This window comes from Erpetoichthys calabaricus, chromosome 2, assembly GCF_900747795.2.
Source record: "Erpetoichthys calabaricus chromosome 2, fErpCal1.3, whole genome shotgun sequence".
Taxonomy (NCBI): domain Eukaryota; kingdom Metazoa; phylum Chordata; class Cladistia; order Polypteriformes; family Polypteridae; genus Erpetoichthys; species Erpetoichthys calabaricus.
The window spans coordinates 13,084,712-13,106,068 of record NC_041395.2 but is presented as its reverse complement, the minus strand read 5'-3'; positions in this window follow the sequence as shown (position 1 = coordinate 13,106,068).

Here is a 21,357-nt window from a genome sequence, read left to right as displayed (position 1 = left end):
TAATAAATTTGCAACAATCTCAAGTAAACTTTTAAGTGCCTTGTAAGTGAAGGAAATGCACTCAAAGGCAGTCGCCGGACGGCCCAATACGCCAGCCTATCCCTTAATGCCATTCTAACCCTTTTCTTGACCTGCTAATTAACTCCTTTGCCTTTCATTTTAATTGACTTGTTTTTTAAAATTTGTTTCCTAGAATGTCTTCATCGTTCCTCTGAATTGCTTCATTTTTTTTCTTTAAACAGAAGTGAAATGTGAAGTGAGTGAGCTAACAGAAGACCAACTAAGTCAAGGCCTCAAACTCCAACCAGTTGCTTAATTAGGACCCAAGTCTTGTTGTTAATTAAATACGTTCTTTAATTCCATGGCTTGTTGCTGCTGTCATTGTCCAATGACAGACATTTCTGAAATTGTTGATCTTCTCTTTTCTAAGAGTTATGGTAAAATGTTTTGTGGATCCGAGCAGCTCAGCATTCCTAAGATCTTCACCCTTTTTATTTTCACTTTGCTGGTCATGTTTTGGCTCATTTTGTATCTCATTATTGTTTGGCTGCTAATGAAGGAAAAAGAAAAAAATAAGGGGTCTTCAAGAGCAAGTCAATCAAAATAAATTTAAAAGAAGTTAATTAGGAATAAAAACAGGCGACTAATTAAGAAAAGGGTTTGCATAAAAACCTGCAGCCACTGGGGTCCTCCAGGACTGGAGTTGGGGACCCCTGATCTACTGTAATATCTGAGTTAACCTGAATTACTATTGTTTGTAAAATTTTATTTTATATACCTCTAGAAAGAAATATCCATCCATTTTCCAACCCGCTGAATCCGAACACAGGGGTCTGCTGGAGCCAATCCCAGCCAACACAGGGCACAAGGCAGGAACCAATCTCGGGCAGGGTGCCAACCCACTGCAGGGCATACACAAACACACCAAGCACACACTAGGGCCAATTTAGAATCGCCAGTCCACCTAACCAGCATGTCTTTGGACTGTGGGAGGAAACCCACGCAGACACGGGGAGAACATGCAAACTCCATGCAGGGAGGACCCGGGAAGCGAACCCAGGTCCCCAGGTCTCCCAACTGCGAGGCAGCAGAGCTACCCACTGCGCCACCGTGCCACCCAGAAAGAAATATGACTATGGCTAATACAGGGATTCATCGACTTACAACCACGTTTGGTTCAAACAGATCGGTCGTAAGTCGATCTGGAAATAGGATGGAGCAGTATATGTATTCAAACCTGACTGTATGTATAGTACTGTATAATAAGTCCCTTAAGTCATATTTTTTGTTTTATATCCTTTTTTATCATCATTCTTAGCACATTGTGTTGATTTTCTATCTTATTTTTTTTTTGTAAATTATTTTTTTATTGTATTATTTTGTTCCGTTATTACATTTTGGTTGCGTGGGCGCCAGACATTTGCTTCACAAATCCTTTCTTTGACGGTGTTATGTTATGTCATCAGTGCAAGCTTCTCCCAGTGTTGATTGTGTTAACTGTGAGAGGAGGAATTGTATCGGCAGAGTTTAAGTTCTCATATGTTTTATTTTATACATCATGATCTCCCGACTCGAATCCTGGGCTGGTGTATCTGGCTTAGCCCTCGACTGGTTCAGGTCATATTTCTGCAACAGGACTCTTAGAGTCATGCTAGACGAATTTTCATCTGAATTAGTCCCACTCCCATGTGGTGTCCCCCAGGGTTCCATTTTGGGGCCACTACTTTTTTCAATTTACATCCTGCCTTTAGGTGCAATTTTTAGAAAACATGCAATCTCGTATCACCTATATGCTGATGACTGTCAAATTTATTTCTCCCTCAAGTCAACTGACTCCACTAAACCTCTTCTCAACTGCTTATCTGACTTTAAGGACTGGCTGGCTATAAACTTTCTTCACCTGAACGATTCAAAAACCGAGGTCATTGTTTTTAGTCCTGACCGCAAACAGACCCTACCCCTTGGCCTCGACTTTCTTCCCATTCCAGTAACTTCGTCTGTTTCCAATCTTGGAATCAAAATGGATATGGTCCTGAAAATGGATGCTCAAGTCAACAGCACAGTAAAATCCTGCTTTTTCCATCTTAGGCGAATTGCCAAACTCAAACCAATTCTGCCTTACCACCTCCTGGAATCAGTAATCCATGCATTCATTACATCCCGGCTCGACTATTCTAATTCCTGCCTATATGGTATTAGTAAAGCCACTCTTTCTAGACTCCAATTGGTTCAAAATGCGGCTGCAAGGCTTTTAACTGGAAGCAGCAGAAGCCAACACATTACACCGATTTTAAAAACCCTACACTGGCTGCCGGTTAGCTTCAGAATTGATTTTAAGATACTCCTCTTAACCTATAAGGCACTAAATGGTCTAGCCCCTGCCTACTTGAGTGTCTTGCTCCATCGTCACAATCCCCCTCGTGTTCTTAGATCCGCAGATCAGCTGCTCCTAACCGTTCCCAAGGCACGTTTTAAAGTTTGTGGTGAAAGGGCTTTTTCCGTCTGTGCACCCAGGCTCTGGAACTCCTTACCTTTAGTGGTTAGGCAAGCCGCTTCAGTCGCCACATTCAAATCACACCTAAAAACGCACTTCTTCACATTGGCTTTAAATTCTTAACCTGTCTTATTTCCACTTGCTTTTTGCTATTTCTCTGTTTTATTGGGTCCCCTGACCTGTTTTTAGTGTCTCTGTTTTAATTCTCTCTTAATGTTTGTTTTAATATTTTGCTTTTAGTCTTGCTTGTTTTAACTGTACAGCGCTTCGGTCAGTTGTAATGCTGTGTTTTTAAGCGCTTAACAAATAAAAATGGTATGGTATGGTATGGTATGGTATGGTATGGTTTGTTTCAACACTACATTGTTAATTAATAAAAATTAACAGACAGGAGTTCAATGAGATTTCATTACTCCTTCATGGCAGTTCGTACGAAGCGGCACATTGCGAGTCACAACGGAGAAGCTTCAGAGGTTAATCAGATTCTGTAAATAAATCAGTTACAATGGGATAACTTAAAGTTACATATGATTGTATTCACATTCTTTCCTCCCTCATACTGCTTGATCACCTTCATTAAAGCAGTCATCATTTAGCAAAAGTGTGACAGCAGGTTAAATGTTAATACAACTGCAGTTGGTAAAGGGATTTGTTCTTTGCACACAAAAACAGATAAAAAAACAGAAAACGTACTAGAGACTTACAAGCCACTTGCAGAATAATGATATACAATCCATTAAAAAAAAAAAGTCTCAATCCTTTTTCATACACTGAATGGCCCTTTTTCAGTCTCCATCTGTACACTGCACATTGCTGCACTTACATTCAACTGCAAGACCTCCCATATGTGATGGGAATATTTGAATGTTATATGTGGGCGCCGTTTGGATTTCAAAGACAAAAAGGAGAAAAATAAAGCTAACACATCTATTTGAAGATCTGCCTCCCCGGGATCATCAATCAACCTTATTAACAATGCTAATTAGTCCAAAATTTAAAAAACAGAAACACATTGTACTAATGTTTGGAGAGAAGATATCATCCAATTTGTATTTTATTTAGTATTTTAACCAGTCATTATGCATTTTACACAGTATAATGTCACCCCCCCCCCCCCCCCCCCCCCCCCCAAAGAAAGCCCAGAGTGATTTGATTCATATGGAAATTATGGCATAACGTATATTGAAGCAGAAGCATCAAAAATAACTTGTTTGGGTACACATTGAGCCAGGTACTCTTCAGTTCAATTTCATGATTTCATTTTTAAATTTTAACCTACAGTACTCTTGTGTGTTTTAATTACCTCGCCCAGCACATTATCATAAAGATTTGTACAAAAATGATAACATTAAACTAAAAGGTTTCCTTCCATATTTTAATGGAGATGGATGAATGGAGAAGAGCTTTGGAAGATAGAGAGTTGGTAAATAGAATCTGAGGTTTAACACTAGAATCCCTGAAGCCTACGAAAAAACTCGTAGTCCCAGACCACCTTAAATTCCTTTGCACCTCTTCATTAGCGTCTTTTGTTTTGCAAATCTGTCAGTCAGTACAATCAGCAAGCAGTCTGCTATCCTATTCCCCCACCGATGCAGCTGAAGTTCTCCCAGCTCAAGTCTGTTTATCTGCATGTGGAGGTGTATTGGGTAAATAATATGGATGAATGGAGAAGAGCTTTGGAAGACAGAGAGTTGATGATAAATAGAATCTGAGGTTCAACACTAGAATCCCTGAAGCCTACAAAAAAACTCGTAATCCTGGCCCACCTTAAATCCCTTCATGCCTCTCCATTAGCGTATTTTGTGTTGTAAATGTGTCGATCAGCTTAAGCAGCCTGATGATCACCCACCGATGGAGCTCAACTCTCCGCACTCAAGCCAAGGCTCCTTATCTGAGTGTGAGATGCCTGAAGTTGTTTAGGGTAAATAATACAGTATATTGTTATTTGGAATACATGCATTTCATGTGTGTTCCATGTTTACAATGATCTGTGCAAATTTAGGATGACAGGAAATGCATGAAATGCAAGAAATGCTGAATGCACACCGAAAACAGAAAGTTTTTGCATGCTATAGTACTAACGACAATGAAGGAACACGATAACGAATAAAAGAGCACTTGTTTTGTTATACCTTTTGTGAAAGTGTTTCTTTGATATTTGGATGTCAGTCTTCACATATTATGCACTTCACGTTGGCATTTTGTCATTGTTACAGTAACATGAAAATGTTTCTGTTTTAGTTACATGTTCAACATTTCTTGCCTCACATTTCGTGTCATCCTGCATTTACACAGATCATTGAAGACACGGAAAACACACATGAAATGTACATATCCCAAATAACGATAAATTATTTACCCTGTACAACTCCAAACAACTCATTGCCAGATGAGTGGGGTGGGGGTGATGAGTGAACAGGCTGCCTGCTGCCAGTGCCGATCGACACATGTACAAAACAAAAGACGCTGATGAGGAGGTGTGAGGGAATTTAAGGTGCCCCGGGATTACAACTATTTTGTAGGCTTCAGGGTTGTGTTAAGAATTTCAGTTTCCGTTCTCACTTTGGTGTCATTTCACCCTATTTTCTCTGTTCTCACTTTGTCATTGTAGTTTACTGAAGGTAAAAATGACAAATATATGCAATTTTAAATTATACAGTTAGGTCCATAAATATTTGGACAGAGACAACTTTTTTTCTAATTTTGGTTCTGTACATGACCACAATGAATTTGAAATGAAACAACTCAGACGCAGTTGAAGTGCAGACTTTCAGCTTTAATTCAGTGGGGTGAACAAAACGATTGCATAAAAATGTGAGGCAACTAAAGCATTTTTTGAACACAATCCTTTCATTTCAGGGGCTCAAAAGTAATTGGACAATTGACTCAAAGGCGATTTCATGGGCAGGTGTGGGCAAGTCCGTCGTTATGTCCTTATCAATTAAGCAGATAAAAAAGCCTGGAGGTGATTTGAGGTGTGGTGCTTGCATGTGGAAGGTTTTGCTGTGAACAGACAACATGCGGTCAAAGGAGCTCTCCATGCAGATGAAAGAAGCCATCCTTAAGCAGCGAAAACAGAAAAAACCCATCTGAGAAATTGCTACAATATTACGAGTGGCAAAATCTACAGTTTGGTACATCCTGAGAAAGAAAGCAAGCACTGGTGAACTCAGCAACGCAAAAAGACCTGGACGTCCACGGAGGACAACAGCGGTGGATGATCGCAGAATCATTTCCATGGTGAAGAGAAACCCCTTTACAACAGCCAACCAAGTGAACAACACTCTCCAGGGGGTAGGCATATCGATATCCAAGTCTACCATAAAGAGAAGACTGCATGAAAGTAAATACAGAGAATGCACTGCAAGGTGCAAGCCACTCATAAGCCTCAAGAATAGAAAGGCTAGATTGGACTTTGCTAAAGAACATCTAAAAAAGCCAACACAGTTCTGGAAAAACATTCTTTGGACAGATGAAACCAAGATCAACCTCTACCTGAATGATGTCAAGAAAAAAGTATGGAGAAAGCGTGGAACAGCTCATTATCCAAAGCATACCACATCATCTGTAAAACACAGTGGAGGCAGTGTGATGGCTTGGGTGTGCATGGCTGCCAGTGGCACTGGGACACTCGTGTTTATTGATGATGTGACACAGGACAGAAGCAGCCGAATGAATTCTGAGGTGTTCAGAGACATACTGTCTGCTCAAATCCAGCTAAATGCAGTCAAATGGATTGGGCGGCATTTCATGATACAGATGGACAATGACCCAAAACATACAGCCAAAGCAACCCAGGAGTTTATTAAAGCAAAGAAGTGGAAAATTCTTGAATGGCCAAGTCAGTCACCTGATCTTAACCCAACTGAGCAGGCATTTCACTTGTTGAAGACTAAACTTCAGACAGAAAGGCCCACAAAAAAACAGCAACTGAAAGCCGCTGCAGTAAAGGCCTGGCAGAGCATTAAAAAGGAGGAAACCCAACATCTGGTGATGTCCAGGAGTTCAAGACTTCAGGCTGTCATTGCCAGCAAAGGGTTTTCAACCAAGTATTAGAAATGAACATTTGATTTCCAGTTATTTAATTTGTCCAATTACTTTTGAGCCCCTGAAATAAAGGGATTGTGTTAAAAAATGTTTAATTGCTTCACATTTTTATGCAATCGGTTTGTTCACCCCACTGAATTAAAGCTGAAAGTCTGCACTTCAACTGCATCTGAGTTGTTTCATTTAAAATTCATTGTGGTAAATTACAGAACCAAAATGAGAAAAAAAGTTGTCTCTGTCCAAATATTTATGGACCTAACTGTATATTCAACACAATAAATTGCACATAAAGTGAAGCGGTCCACATCCACTGAATATATTACACATATTAATGGGTATATGTTATTTGAAACTATTATTTTAAGGGCACTGTAATAGATTGTCTGTCTAACGCCATTTTATCATAGGCAAATTTTCCACTATATGTGAGACTTAGGAACATAACACTCGATACATTGTGCATAGTTGTTACCTTGTATAATTTATACATTGTGGAAGGCAGGGGGTGCCACTGAGCCCCAAAACCCAAATGCAACTGACCCACACACAGTCACAAGTTCAATTATAATGAATTTTATCACTCCAAGTACCATATATATAATATACGTAACAGGTTGGTAAATCCTTCCTTTTTTCTTCTCTCTTCCTTCTCCTCTTCCTCTCACAAGTGTTGTCCTCTGCTTCCCCACTCCAAATCCCTGAGGCAAGGCAGAGTTGTCACACTTGTCTGGTCACACTTATAGGTAATCTAACTTAGACACCATTAAAATATCCGACTACGCCACCCAGTTTTATTAAGAGACTGGGAACTCCTGAGATTTACCAATAATAGCACACAGGTTTCTTTAAATTGGGCGGTGAGTAAACACACAATGAAAGACACAACAGTAATTTCAGAAAAAGGCAACAGTAATTCTATTGTACAGGACAATATAAGGTACATTAAAAAGATAAACGAACATAACAGAACCTAAACATATCAGGAATTAATTTCCTTTTTTGTAAAAGGAAAATACACAGTCCACACTCTAAAAGTCCGTAAAAACAAGAATTGGAGGATACAACCTTTAGTGGTGCAGAGTCCAGTTTGGTCACTGTGTTACCCCAACACTTAATTGTTCACAGAAGTTGTGTGAAATTGTTGACTCCCTGTCAGCGTCTCTTCGTTGTCCCTTTTTCTTCCACTCTGGGCTCCTTGTGTTGCTGGGACCTAGGCACGCCTCATTTCTCGTCTGTCAGCTTTACTGGGTCCTTTCATGCAGATTCCCTCTCTCGCTGAACCCACATCCGGCATCTCTTTGTGGAGCTGTCTCTTCCTCCCTGGAAGTGTTGCCGTCCTTGTGCCTCACGTCGTGCCAGCCAGGTACCCTTGTCTGCCTGCGAGCCCCTGTGCCCTGTCCGAGTGTCTTGGCAGCGTTTCCTGTGGACTCTCCCTCTCCTGCCTTCTGCTGGCCAGCAGTTTATATTTACTTCACCCCTCTGTTGTCAGTCCTGGACAAACAGTTTAATCCATGGCACATCTAAATTGCCTGGGTTTAACAATTAATAAAAACACAAACAAAATGTATGGTTACCAAACATTAATAAGTACAGATATGCTGATTAGAAACCAATATTTCCAAGCCAGGTAAATACAGACATTCTACCAAGGCCAGACTTCAAAGCAGTGATTCTCTTGCAGGACAGCAAATACCATTAATAAGTACAGATAGCCTTTTAACTTCTCACCCCCCCTAGTCCCAACAGTGGGTGCCTAATGGAACCACCCAGTGCACAAAAAAAATGTAAAAGTGTCCCCCTCTGACAGAGTGGCTCCTTTTAAACCAGATCCCGGGAGTATTTCCGGTGTCCACCCAAAGTCCAATGGAAGCACTTCTGGGTCAGGTAGAAATTTTGATAATGCATGGATGGCAGCACTCATGAAATCCAACAGAGTTGTCCCATGGGACTATGATTCCCATCCTGCCATCCGTCATCTGAAAAATGGGAGTAAAGACACATGGAGCCTGTCCTCTAGTGTATCGGGGGAGTATATACTCTGAAGAGGCTAACTCCCCTGATCCTTCCATCCTTCTGACCTCCTTTCCAGGGAAGGGATCAGCATTCTTCCTCGATTGTATGCCGTAAAATCCATTATGACACTTACAACATGATATATACTTTGTATAATGATAAAGAAAATAAACACACACACACACACACACACACACGCATATATACCACACTTACATACATTCATTTTAAATCGTTGAGCTTTGAAAGCCCAAAATTTGTATCCTGTTATATCGGGAAGCAGATGGGAAAGACAGTGCGAGTCACATACTCCTGAAATTGCTTTGGGAGCCGCAGTCGAGTTGATTTATGACCAGTACACAAATTCAAAATGTCAAAGCAATCACATTTGTGTTAATAAAGACATTTCTACCAAGTTAACATCAACAGGAAGCAATGGAAAAAATCTAGTCAAAGCATAACCCACTTTGTCGACATTGCTCATCTTGAAGAACGGCCTTTTTCCGCTGAAATAACTTTGAAGGAGCCGAATGAGTACATGTGGTGTCAAAATATGCTGGGTATTATTTTTTTTGATGACTTCCGAGCGCGAGCTGGGGAAGTGATTTATAATAGGTTAAGAACTCAATTCTGCAGCATTTGCAATAGTCAGCTTGTGTACACATTTCCCTGCTTTCCAGGTGAACATCTAGAGTTTGCCACCCAGGGTTATCCTGTAAAGCTTGTTCTCCGACTCCTGTACAGTATGTCTTAGATGAAACACGAATCATTTGACTTGGTCGTCGATATCAAAACAATTACAATTGAAATGGAAGTGCTGAAGAAAATACATAATGGAGAAAATTAGCATCATATTCTCGGGTACAGTGGACCCCCTTGTTCCAGCAGATGGAATTTACATTTACATTTATTTGCTTAGCAGATGCTTTAATCCAAAGACGAGTTACAAAGGAGGTCAACATCATCGAGTAACATCAGTCTAGGGGACTATTTTGAGAAAATGTAGCAGGACAGGTTACAAAGGTTGACCACCATCAGTGAAGAGCTATCAAGCTTAGCATAACAAAAAGCAATTCTAGTCTCCTAATACGTCAGTTGGTGCAACTTGAACACATGATCAGTGATGAAACTGGGATCATAGGGTGTTTCAGGTTTTAGATCATCAGACTCCCACAGGTGATCAGCCCCCAGCTTGTGTCTAAGTAGCATCCTACAACATGGATCACCCCTCTTGATCCACGACCACCTTGATGCTTTTTCTGCAGCTTCCATGATGTTCTCGTTGTCTCTTATTACCTGGAACCCTGGAGTGCCCAATGAAGAGACTGCTCTAAAAAGCCCTTACATCCCAACTCAATGCGGGCCTTCCGCTTGTTCCTTCTACATTCTTCTACCATTTCAAGATATTTGGCCCTCTTACGTTCATGGACCTTCTCTAATCGGTCTTCCTAGCTGACATTGAGTTTCTATCACAATCACTTGCATCGAACAGTCAGGTGTTAAGACCAAATCTTTAGTGTCATCCGTGCAAAGAGTTCTGGAAACTTCAAATAATAATTTGGCAGTTGTCGACAGTGCATAAAGCATTCATTAACAATTTGATGGATATTCACAGAATGGAAGGGTTTTCAGTCACTTCTTAAACACATAAAGGGAGTCAGCAGTTCTGGGAGAGGTGGGCAGCTCGTTCCACGAACTAGGAGTTACATATGATAAGAATCTGGATCAAGATTTGATACCACCCAGATACTGTGCACTGGCAGACTTGAGTGTGCAAGAAGGAGCACAGAACCTCATTGGTGACTCCATATGCCCAGGGGCTGACCCATTGACTAGACTGTAGGCAAGCATCAAGGATCTGACCTTTATGGGTGTTACAGGGAGCCAATGAAGGTGTCTGAATAGAGCAGCGACATGTGCCCACCTCAGCTGGTTGGCCAGTAGATGTGCGGCTGCATTTTAAATTATCTGCATAGGCTTGGTAACAAATGCCAGTATTCCCATCAGCAGAGAGTTGCAGTAGTCCAGACATGGTAAGACCATGGTGGCCTGGACGAGGAGTTGTGCTGCATGGTCTGTCAGATATGATTTGATCTTGTGAATGCTGTATAGAGTGACTCAGCAAGACTGAGAGGTAAATGGGATCTAATCAATGAAGGATGGCCGGTCACTGATGACCACCCCAAGGTTGGGTACTAACGTGTGCTGCAACAGGAATGCCATTGTAGTGACCTGAAGAGATCTTGACTGGCTCTGCTACTTGTACTGCAATCGCTCAGCTCAGTTTCACTTTACTGCAGGATTTGGTCCTGACATTGTGGACCACCAGGGTGTGTACAGCCCCACTAATCCAACAGAGACATGCAGGACAGAAGTTTCACCACACAGAACACCTTTATTTACTCATGGGGGGGGCGCTTCCTTCTCTCCCCACAGCACAGACCAATACTAATCCATCCATCCATCCATTTTCCAACCCGCTGAATCCGAACACAGGGTCACGGGGGTCTGCTGGAGCCAATCCCAGCCAACACAGGGCACAAGGCAGGGAACCAATCCCAATACTAATCAGTAACACAATATAGCAGAGTAAGTCACAGTCCTTTTCGCCTCCAATCCTTCTCACAGTCTTTGCCCTTTTTCATCCCGTTTCTGGCCACTGAGTGGTAATGACTGGCTTCTTTTATAAGACACACTGAAAGACTGCAGGTGGCCAACAATCTTCTTCCGGTGGCACTTCCAGCTGTGATGGAAGTGCTAGCAAATAGGGCCCTGCAAGCATCCAAGCTCCCCTGGCGGTAGCCTCCATGCTCATGACCGGTGGCCCCACTGGAACCCAAGAGGGATGCCCTCTGTCGGCCCGGGGGAGAAATTGTCCTGACTATTTCCCCCAGTCCTTTCATGGTCAGAGGTCCTCACTGGGTTAGCACCCTGTCCATCCACCACAACATACAGTGTGAATTGCAGGATCGTCTATACAAAGATATGCACTTTTCTAAATGTTGTCCAATCAATTCAGTTTGACACATATGAGCTCCAATCATATTATAGACCAGGGATCTCAAACTCCAGTTCTGGAGGTCCACAATGGCTGCAGGTTTTCATTCTAACCTTTTTCTTAATTAGTGACCTGTTTCTGCTGCTATTTGCCTATAGGGATGAGGTCAGCAAACGGCCTGAATGGTACTTCATTAACTACTTGGCACTCAACACCTCTAACACAAAGAAGCTGATTATCAGCTTCAGGAGGCAGGAAGAGGAGCCTGATCCTCCATACATCGGAAGAGACAGAGTGGAGAGAGTGCCTGACTTTAAATTATTTGGTAAACACATCGCCCAGGACTTCACATGATCTGTTAACACAACCTCTCTATAGAAGAAGGCACCGAAACGGCTCTACCTCTTAAGGATGCTGAGGTAGGAATGCCAGTCCAAACAGCCGGTGGAGTCCTTCTGTTGCTGCTTTGTGGAAAGCACACTCACCTGTAGCATCCTGGTATGGTAGGCTGGATGCTCCATGACTGACAAGAAGACTCTTCAGAGATTCATCATCTCAGCACAAAAAAACTACCAACACCCAGTTACCTCAACTAGAGGATGCACAGAGAGCTCGATGTTTACGATGGGCCCAAAAAATTATTAGAGACCCATCTCACCCAGTCCACCACCTTTACACTCTGCTGCCTGATGGAAGGTGTTATGTTATAGTTCTATATAGTGTAGAAAAGGTGCTATATAGGCGCCTGACCCGGCACAGAATGACACAGAGGCACATATAAAACACAAGGGCTTTTATTTTTCCTCACCCGTGGGAACACGTCTTCCCTGTGACCCACAGGTAATACACAGCCCCAAAAGCACTCCTTTTCCACACAACAACAATACACTCTTCTCTTCCACCACTCCTCCACAAGCTTTGTCTCCTTCCTCCCAACTCTGGCTCCTTGAGTGGTGGTGGCTGGCCCTTTTTATACCCAACCCGGAAGCCTTCCAGGTGCTTGACCACCTGGTCCTAATTGCATTTCCGGGTGGGGCTGCAGATTCAACCAGCCGGGCTGCAGACTCCATGCAGTTCCCCCTAGCGGCCATCCGAGCCCCCAACCAGGCTGTGGAAGACTCCATCTCCCATGGAGCCATGCGCCAGGTTGGAGAATCATCATCCACCAGGGAGGCTGCCACCAAGCGTCCCGGGGGTGGTATTGAAGTGTCCATGGCTGCTCCCCCGGAACAGATGCAGCATGGGACCCGGCTGTCCTTTACGATAGTTAAATATGTTAATACGCACGCATGTTCAGACTACTGAAAAGCTTCTACCCGATCTCTATCAGAGTACTACATCTTGTTAAATAACTGTTTACTACATCAAAGTGCTTTTGACCTGCTGTCTTTCACTGCCACCCACGGAATCAATGGGACAAAAGTGCAACATCTCGAAGACTCATTGCAGCCACTGTAAGAAGGAACTACTCCACTATTTGCTGTTTATATTTTCCACCTTCAATGTTTTATTGGTTTTATTGGTTTATATTAATGCATGTGTTGTGATGGATGGCCACAGCCACCTGGTTGGAAGGACCAGGGGAGAGAGCATCCAAATGGCACTACCTTCCCAGAGATTATAGTGGGCAGCCCTCCTGGGGCAGCTGTGGCACCACGGATTCTCACAGGGAATGCTGGGAGTCGGAGTTTGGCACATCCCTGTTGGGTTCCTTGGGTGCCTCCAGGGGGAGCTGTAGAACCCTACTTTGGGTTTCCATCCCACCTGAGAGTGATGCCAGTCAACCCTGATGAGCCACCTGGTGCAATCCCAGGTGTACCATAAAAGTAGCCACCTTACTCCATTGGGGAGAGCCAGAGTCGGGAGGAAAAGGGACGAAGCTTGACCGTGGAGGAGTGGATGCGGAAAGGAGAAGAAAAGGAACTGTATATCGGTGCATTGTACTGTGATACTGTGGGGAGTAAAGGAATTTGCTTCCCCACTTGTAAATAAATGTGTGCTCTGCTGGAACTCGGATCTCAGCCTGTCTGTGTCGGGGCCAGGTCAGTGGCCAACTTTTAATGTTCCCTCAGGGGGCAACCAGCAGTTTGCACAAGGCATCGGTTAGTAGTAGTTGTTTCTGTGGTGCTGTGAATCTGTGTTTGCCTCAGCGACGTACAAGCAACCCTCAACAGACGAGGCAGTCGCACTTCTGCGTGTTGTCCCATTGGGAAGGGTCTCAAAAGAGGTGATCGTGATTCTGGGTGTCGTCCTGTTTGGGAGGGTGCAAAAGTCTCTGAGTACATCTGTGAAATGAAAATAAAAGGCATTATGTTTTATTCTATTCTATTCTATTCTGTGTACATACTACTCAGAACTGGATAATATAAAAATAATAACAGACATGAGTTAATAAAGACTTTAAGCAACAAACAGCGGTTTAAAATATTGAAGATAATATATGTGTTGTTTTTCTCTCTTTTTTGTGCAGGAATGTCACTGGCAAGTATTCAAAAACCAAATGACTTGCATGTCACTTTAAGATCCATGGTGCCAGCTGGAGTCCGACTGCTTCTAAGAGTAATGTGAGAACAAATGGGAGAGATGCCCCACAGAGACTGTGTGCTGGAACATCCTGTGACTTCACAGGAGAGCAGAGAAACTTGTGGCTGACTGCACCATGCAGAGGAGATTCTGCAGTAGGGGGACGCCGGGTCCTCGGCTATAAGTCTGTGAGGCAGCAGAAGTGCAACACAAAGGTGAATAGATTCTACTTGAATTGATATGGCGGTGGGTAGGAATTTTTGAAATTTTGGTGTATCCCCCTACGGCAGGCTTTTCGATGATGACATTTTGTTGTGTAGCACCAGAAAAGAGGAAGTTAGAAGAATGGAGAAGGGCTTTGGAAGATAGAGTATTAAAGATAAATAGGAAGAAGATGGAATATCTGAAGATTAATGAGGATCAGGATTCAGAAGTTAGAATACAGGGACAGCTTTTGGAAAAGAGTGGATAAATTATATATCTAGGATCAGTGGTACCTCGAGATGGAACATTAGATGCACAACTGGAAAGTATCAGGGGTATTGTGTGATTGAAAAATTAAGGCAAAGGTTAAAGGTCAGGTTTTTAACACTAGAATCCCTGAAGCCTATGAAAAAACTTGTAATCCTAGGCCACCTTAAATTCCTTTGCACCCCTCCATTAGCGTATTTTGTTTTGCAAATCTGTCAATCAGCACAAGCAGCAAGCAGCCTACTATCCTATTCCTGCACCGATGCAGCTGAAGTTCTCCCAGCTCAAGTCTCTTTATCTGGTGTGAGGTGCATGAAGTTGTACAGGGTAAATAATATTTCGTTATTTGGAATACATACATTTCATGTGTGTTCCGTGTCTACAAAGATCTGTGTAAGTGTAGGATGACACGAAAAGCGAGGCAAGAAATGTTCAACACATAACTAAAACAGAAACGATTTCCATGTTATGGGAATAATAATGTGAAGTGTATAACGTGTGAAGTCTTTAGTCCAAATATCAAATAAACATGTGCACTTTTATTCAAGAATATAACCAAAGGAAAATAAAAATCATTCAATTTACATGTGGCTGTCAATGTGTTACAAACCCAAGCTCAAATGTGAATCAACAGAAAGTTGGTATGTCTTCATGGATGGTGCAGAGGTAAGAACTGCTGTCTTATAATCAAGAGGTTGCGGGTTCAAGTCCAGACGCTGCTTGTTTTGAGTAGTGAGCTGCTATTATTATTACTATAATTTAATAAAAAACATACATTTGATTTGAGTCTGTAACACCCAGTGTAAATTTTGGCTACTTGTAAAAGTTAGCGCTTGTGTTTTTATTATTCAGTTTTATTCTGTCAGTGACGTTCACGTGGTACAACAAACTTGTATCTCCCTCTTTGAGTTAATGGCATTTATCTCCATTCTTTTCACAAGAGCTGCCCTGTGGCTGATGCCTGCTCAGAACTATTTGTTGTACAATCAAAGATCAAAGATACAATGTCCCGTGACTGGACAAAGGCAGGACTGTAACAACAGACAGCTTCTTCACTGTGCTTTCCCCAGCTAATAGACTGCTGCACTCTGCTTGGCACCATAAAGTAAAATGGGACTCCACCTGCAGCTAAAGTCACTTCAGTATGCGAGCAATTCGCCACACTAGTGTTTAAATCTGGCAGTGCCGTGCTGACGGTGTATGCGCCCAAAACGAAGAAGTTTGTCCTCATTTTCAGTACCATGCACCATAACGCATAGTACAGGCAAGATCAAAAAAAACATGTTCAGATGACAACTCATATTTAAATGGCATAGCGTTTTCAAATAGTGACGTTTCATGTATGAGTGTGTGTGTGCATGTGCAAGAGAGGCAGAGACAAATATGATCTCATTCAGTGTTTACTGGAATATGAAATAAACACTTTCACAAAGGTATAACGAAACAAGTGTGCTTTTATTCAAGAATAAAACTGAATAAACAAAAATTCAAGTGACAGCAAGATACCAAGATGTAGGGCAGAATAAGAAATTAGACAATCAGAGGTGCAACAACAGTGGGAGAGACAGCTAAGAAAGTCCAGGAAAAGAGATTGAAGTGGTATGGACATGTTATGTGAATAGACAATGAAAATATAGGCAAAAGGGTGATGGGAATGGAAGTCCAGGGAAGAGAAAATGAGGGAGACCAAAGCAGAGATGAATTGATAAAAAAAAAGAAAATCTGAAGGAAAAGAGTTAGACTGGGGAGGAAGTGCAGGACCGACTGCATGGAGAAAGTTGATCAGGTACATCAACCCCACATAGAAGTGGGAAACAATGAGGATCGATTCATACAACAATAATTGCCTTATAATGATTGACACAAGCAGTTTACATTTGTTATTTTATTTTGTTTTTCAATTTCTCTACTCTAATACCATCATTAGTGCATTCACTCATATCTTGTTCTCACATTAGCTCAACTCCACAGAACCCAAGGGAGGCACTACATAGTCACTCAAATCCTTTACGCTATTTTAGAAAAGACTCTTTAGACTTGTCAGGTTATTGACCTTTTGCTACTAGTCAGAGGTCTGGTCAAGCTGAAGAGAAGTACAGTGCCTTGTGGGAAAGCGGGAATATGAAGCCAGACAATTTTTTTTTCTATTTTGACCTCCAAGTCTGAGGTCATGGCTCTCAGGTGGAAAAGGATGGAGTGCCCTCTTCAGGTTAGAGATGAGGTACCGCTGTACTACCAAAGCAGTCATGTCACAAAGTACCCTAACCCAATTTCTTCTTCTTTTTCTTCGGTTATATTCTTGAATAAAAGTGCACTTGTTCTGTTATACGTGTACCTTTTGTGAAAGTTTTTATTTGATATTTGGACTTCAGCCTTCACACATTATATACTTCATGTCAAAATGTTGTTGTTAGTACTAAAACATGAAAAAGTTTGTCTTTTAGGTATGTATTCAACATTTCTTGCATTTCCTGTCATCCTACACTTACATAGATCTTTGTAGACACAGAACACACATGAAATTTATGTGTTCCAAATAATAATATATTATTTACCTTCTACAGCTCCTGGTATCTCACTCCCAGATAAATAAGGCTTGAGTTGGGAGAGCTTTCTGCCCTTTCTGTGGCAGTGAGGGAGATGGGATAGCAGGTTGCTTGCTGCTTGTGCTGATCGAAACATTTACAACACAAAAGACACTGAAGGAGAGGTGCGAAGGGATTTAAGGTGGACTGGGATTATGAGTGTTTTTGTAGACTTCAGGAATTCTAGTGTTAAGTTGGGGAGTTTATGTATCCTGGGGTTAACATGCATGCACGTCAAGAGGGTCACCTTCCATGCTATTCCCAGGTATGTGATATCACCCAAGGTCATCAGGGGGCACTGCCACTAACTGTGTTGTTGTTTTTCTTCCTCCACAGTATAGAGAAACCACCTACTGAGGGCAACTGACTCCGCCCCTTCTGGTTTCTGGGCTGTTAAAATCCTGGCTGGAAGGACCAGAGCTAAGGAGCACCAAGATTTCTCAAAGGCAGACCAAAACAGCCTGATTAGTTGTCATAGTGACTGTTTTTGTTTCTTTTTACACCATTGTGAGTGTGTTTTTGTTTGGACTAAGAAACAAATAGGGACAGACAGCTTGGCTCCCCAAAATTTTTCTTTTGTCGAGTCTATTATTCTGTAGGACAACCACAGGTTTTTATTCATGAGTGAGGGAAATATGGAGAGAGAGATCAAAAGGCAGATGAAATCAGCCTTCACATTCATGTGGACATTGTAGTGGTCAGTCGTGGTGAAAAGATTTACTGGTTGATCTATGTTCTTACCCTCACCTATGGTCACGTGCCATTCATGATGAGTGACTCAGTGACGCTGATTTTGCACCTATTTTCCATTGCGCCACTGCACGCCCATTTTTATTCTTTGTTTTGGTCACTGGCAGTAAACGGAGTGACTAGGTTGACACCCAGCTTTTCTTTGGTTTCCCTCTCCTTATTTATCTTCCACACCTTCTTCAATTATCTTGTTTGAATCTTTTATTTTGTGATGTGGGATAGTCTTCAATGATGAAACATGTAATATGTAATATGTCTCTTCCACTCATGTTTGGATAACGTATAATATGAAAATACAGTGTACATACCCTCACCGGCCACTTGATTAGGTACAACTGTTAAACTGCTTAACGCAAATATCTAATCAGTTAATCACATGGCAGCAACTCAATGCATTTAGGCTTGTAGACATTGACAAGACAACGTGGCATGGTTGTTGGTGCCGGACGGGCTGGTCTGAGTATTTCAGAAACAGCTGATCTACTGGGATTTTTGCGCCCAACCATTACTAGGGTTTACAGAGAATGGTCTGAAAATGGGAAAATATCAGGTAGCAGCAGTTCTCTGGGCAAAAATGCCTTGTTGATGACAGCGGTCAGCGGTATATACTGTGTATATTAAAACATTAGAACACTCTAGACGAGAACAGGTCATTCAGCCCAACAAAGCTTGCCGGTCCTGTCCACTTATTTCTTCCAAAAAAACATCAAGTCGAGTTTCGAAAGTCCCTAAAGTCTTACTGTCTACCAAACTACTTGGTCACTTATTCCAAGTGTCTATCGTTCTTTGTGTAAAGAAAAACTTCCTAATGTTTTTGCGAAATTTACCCTTAACAAGTTTCCAACTGTGTCCCTGTGTTCTTGATGAACTCAATATATTATATATATATTGTCACACATATGCACATGGGAGGCAGCTAGAAGGACCAAAAAAAGGTAATTCCACACCAGGCCAAGTGGTGGCGGGGTGCACCTTTCTCTTTAATCTCTGCAGACCAGACATGGGAAATTCTGCCTGATTCTGTCACTTCCAGTTACGAGCCCAAGAATGTCATTTCCGGTTCCAGATCCCGATGACATCACTTCCAGTTCTGGACATCACTTTCGACGACCTGCCTTAAAAACAAGACAACCTCCACTTTGTATTCAGTTCTGTTTTTGACTCAACTCTGTACACATCTGTCAACCTATTTTGCTTTTTTTCCATCTAAGATTTAAGTATACGGGTGGCTGGCCCAAAGATTTTATTGTGTGTTGTAAAAGATAGCCTGGCCATAGTCAGACACAACACCAAATGTCCACAACACACAGTTTATTTACACTATTTACAGTTTTAATGCGCAATCCAGTCCCCACTATAACCACATGACTACTCAGTCCTTTCTTCTTTTCAGCCACCTCCACTTCTCTCTCAGAAGCTCCGTCTACTTTCTCCCGACTCTGGCTCCTCGAATGGAGTGAGGCAGCCCCTTTTATAACGCGCCGGATGTGCTCCAGGTGCTCTGTGATGGTCTTCCGGCAGCACTTCCTGGTGTGGCGGAAGTGCTGTCCTCCAGGGCTCAGGAACCATCTAGGTGCCCACCCCATGGTGGTGGCAACGAACCTCCACAGGGTTGCCCCTCTCCCAGTCTTTCCTTGCACTATGCATGCCAGTGGGGCAAGGTCCCTGGTTGTCTGCCACAGTGTCAAGACTATTTATTTTCACTATATATATATATATATATATATATATATATATATATATATATATATATATATATATATATATATATATATATACAGTGCATCAAGAAATTATTCACAGCGCATCACCTTTTCCACATTTTGTTATGTTACAGCCTTATTCCAAAATGGATTAAATTCATTTTTTCTCCTCAGAATTCTACACACAACACCCCATAATGACAACGTGAAAAAGTTTACTTGAGGTTTTTGCAAATTTATTAAAAATAAAAAAACTGAGAAATCCCACGTACATAAGTATTCACAGCCTTTGCTCAATACTTTGTCGATGCACCTTTGGCAGCAATTACAGCCTCAAGTCTTGTTGAATATGATGCCACATGCTTGGCACACCTATCCTTGGCTAGTTTCGCCCATTCCTCTTTGCAGCACCTCTCAAGCTCCATCAGGTTGGATGGGAAGCGTCGGTGCACAGCCATTTTAAGATCTCTCCAGAGATGTTCAATCAGATTCAAGTCTGGGCTCTGGCTGGGCCACTCAAGGACATTCACAGAGTTGTCCTGAAGCCACTCCTTTGATATCTTGGCTGTGTGCTTAGGGTCGTTGTCCTGCTGAAAGACGAACCATCACCCCAGTCTGAGTTCAAGAGCGCTCTGGAGCAGGTATTCATCCAGGATGTCTCTGTACATTGCTGCAGTCATCTTTCCCTTTATCCTGACTAGTCTCCCAGTCCCTGCCGCTGAAAAACATCCCCACAGCATAATGCTACCACCATCATGCTTCACTGTAGGGATGGTATTGGCCTGGTGATGAGCGGTGCCTGGTTTCCTCCAAACGTGACGCCTGGCATTCATGCCAAAGAGTTCAATCTTTGTCTCATCAGACCAGAGAATTTTCTTTCTCATGGTCTGAGAGTCCTTCAGGTGCCTTTTGGCAAACTCCAGGTGGGCTGCCATGTGCCTTTTACTAAGGAGTGGCTTCCTTCTGGCCACTCTACCATACAGGCCTGATTGGTGGATTGCTGCAGAGATAGTTGTCCTTCTGGAAGGTTCTCCTCTCTCCACAGAGGACCTCTGAAGCTCTGACAGACTGACCATCGGGTTCTTAGTCACCTCCCTGACTAAGGCCCTTCTCCCCCGATCGCTCAGTTTAGATGGCCGGCCAACTCTAGGAAGAGTCCTGGTGGTTTCAAACTTCTTCCACTTACAGATGATGGAGGCCACTGTGCTCATTGGGACCTTCAAAGCAGCAGAAATTTTTCTGTAACCTTCCCCAGATATGTGCCTCGAGACAATCCTGTCTCGGAGGTGTACAGACAATTCCTTTGACTTCATGCTTGGTTTGTGCTCTGACATGAACTGTCAACTGTGGGACCTTATATAGACAGGTGTGTGCCTTTCCAAATCATGTCCAATCAACTGAATTTACCACAGGTGGACTCCAATTAAGCTGCAGAAATATCTCAAGGATGATCAGGGGAAACAGGATGCACCTGAGCTCAATTTCGAGCTTCACAGCAAAGGCTGTGAATACTTATGTACATGTGCTTTCTCAATTTTTTTATTTTTAATAAATTTGCAAAAACCTCAAGTAAACTTTTTCACATTGTCATTATGGGGTGTTGTGTGTAGAATTCTGAGGAAAAAAATGAATTTAATCCATTTTGGAATAAGGCTGTAACATAACAAAATGTGGAAAAAGTGATGCGCTGTGAATACTTTCCGGATGCACTGTATATACAGTACATATATATATATATATATATATATATATATATATATATATATTCATGGC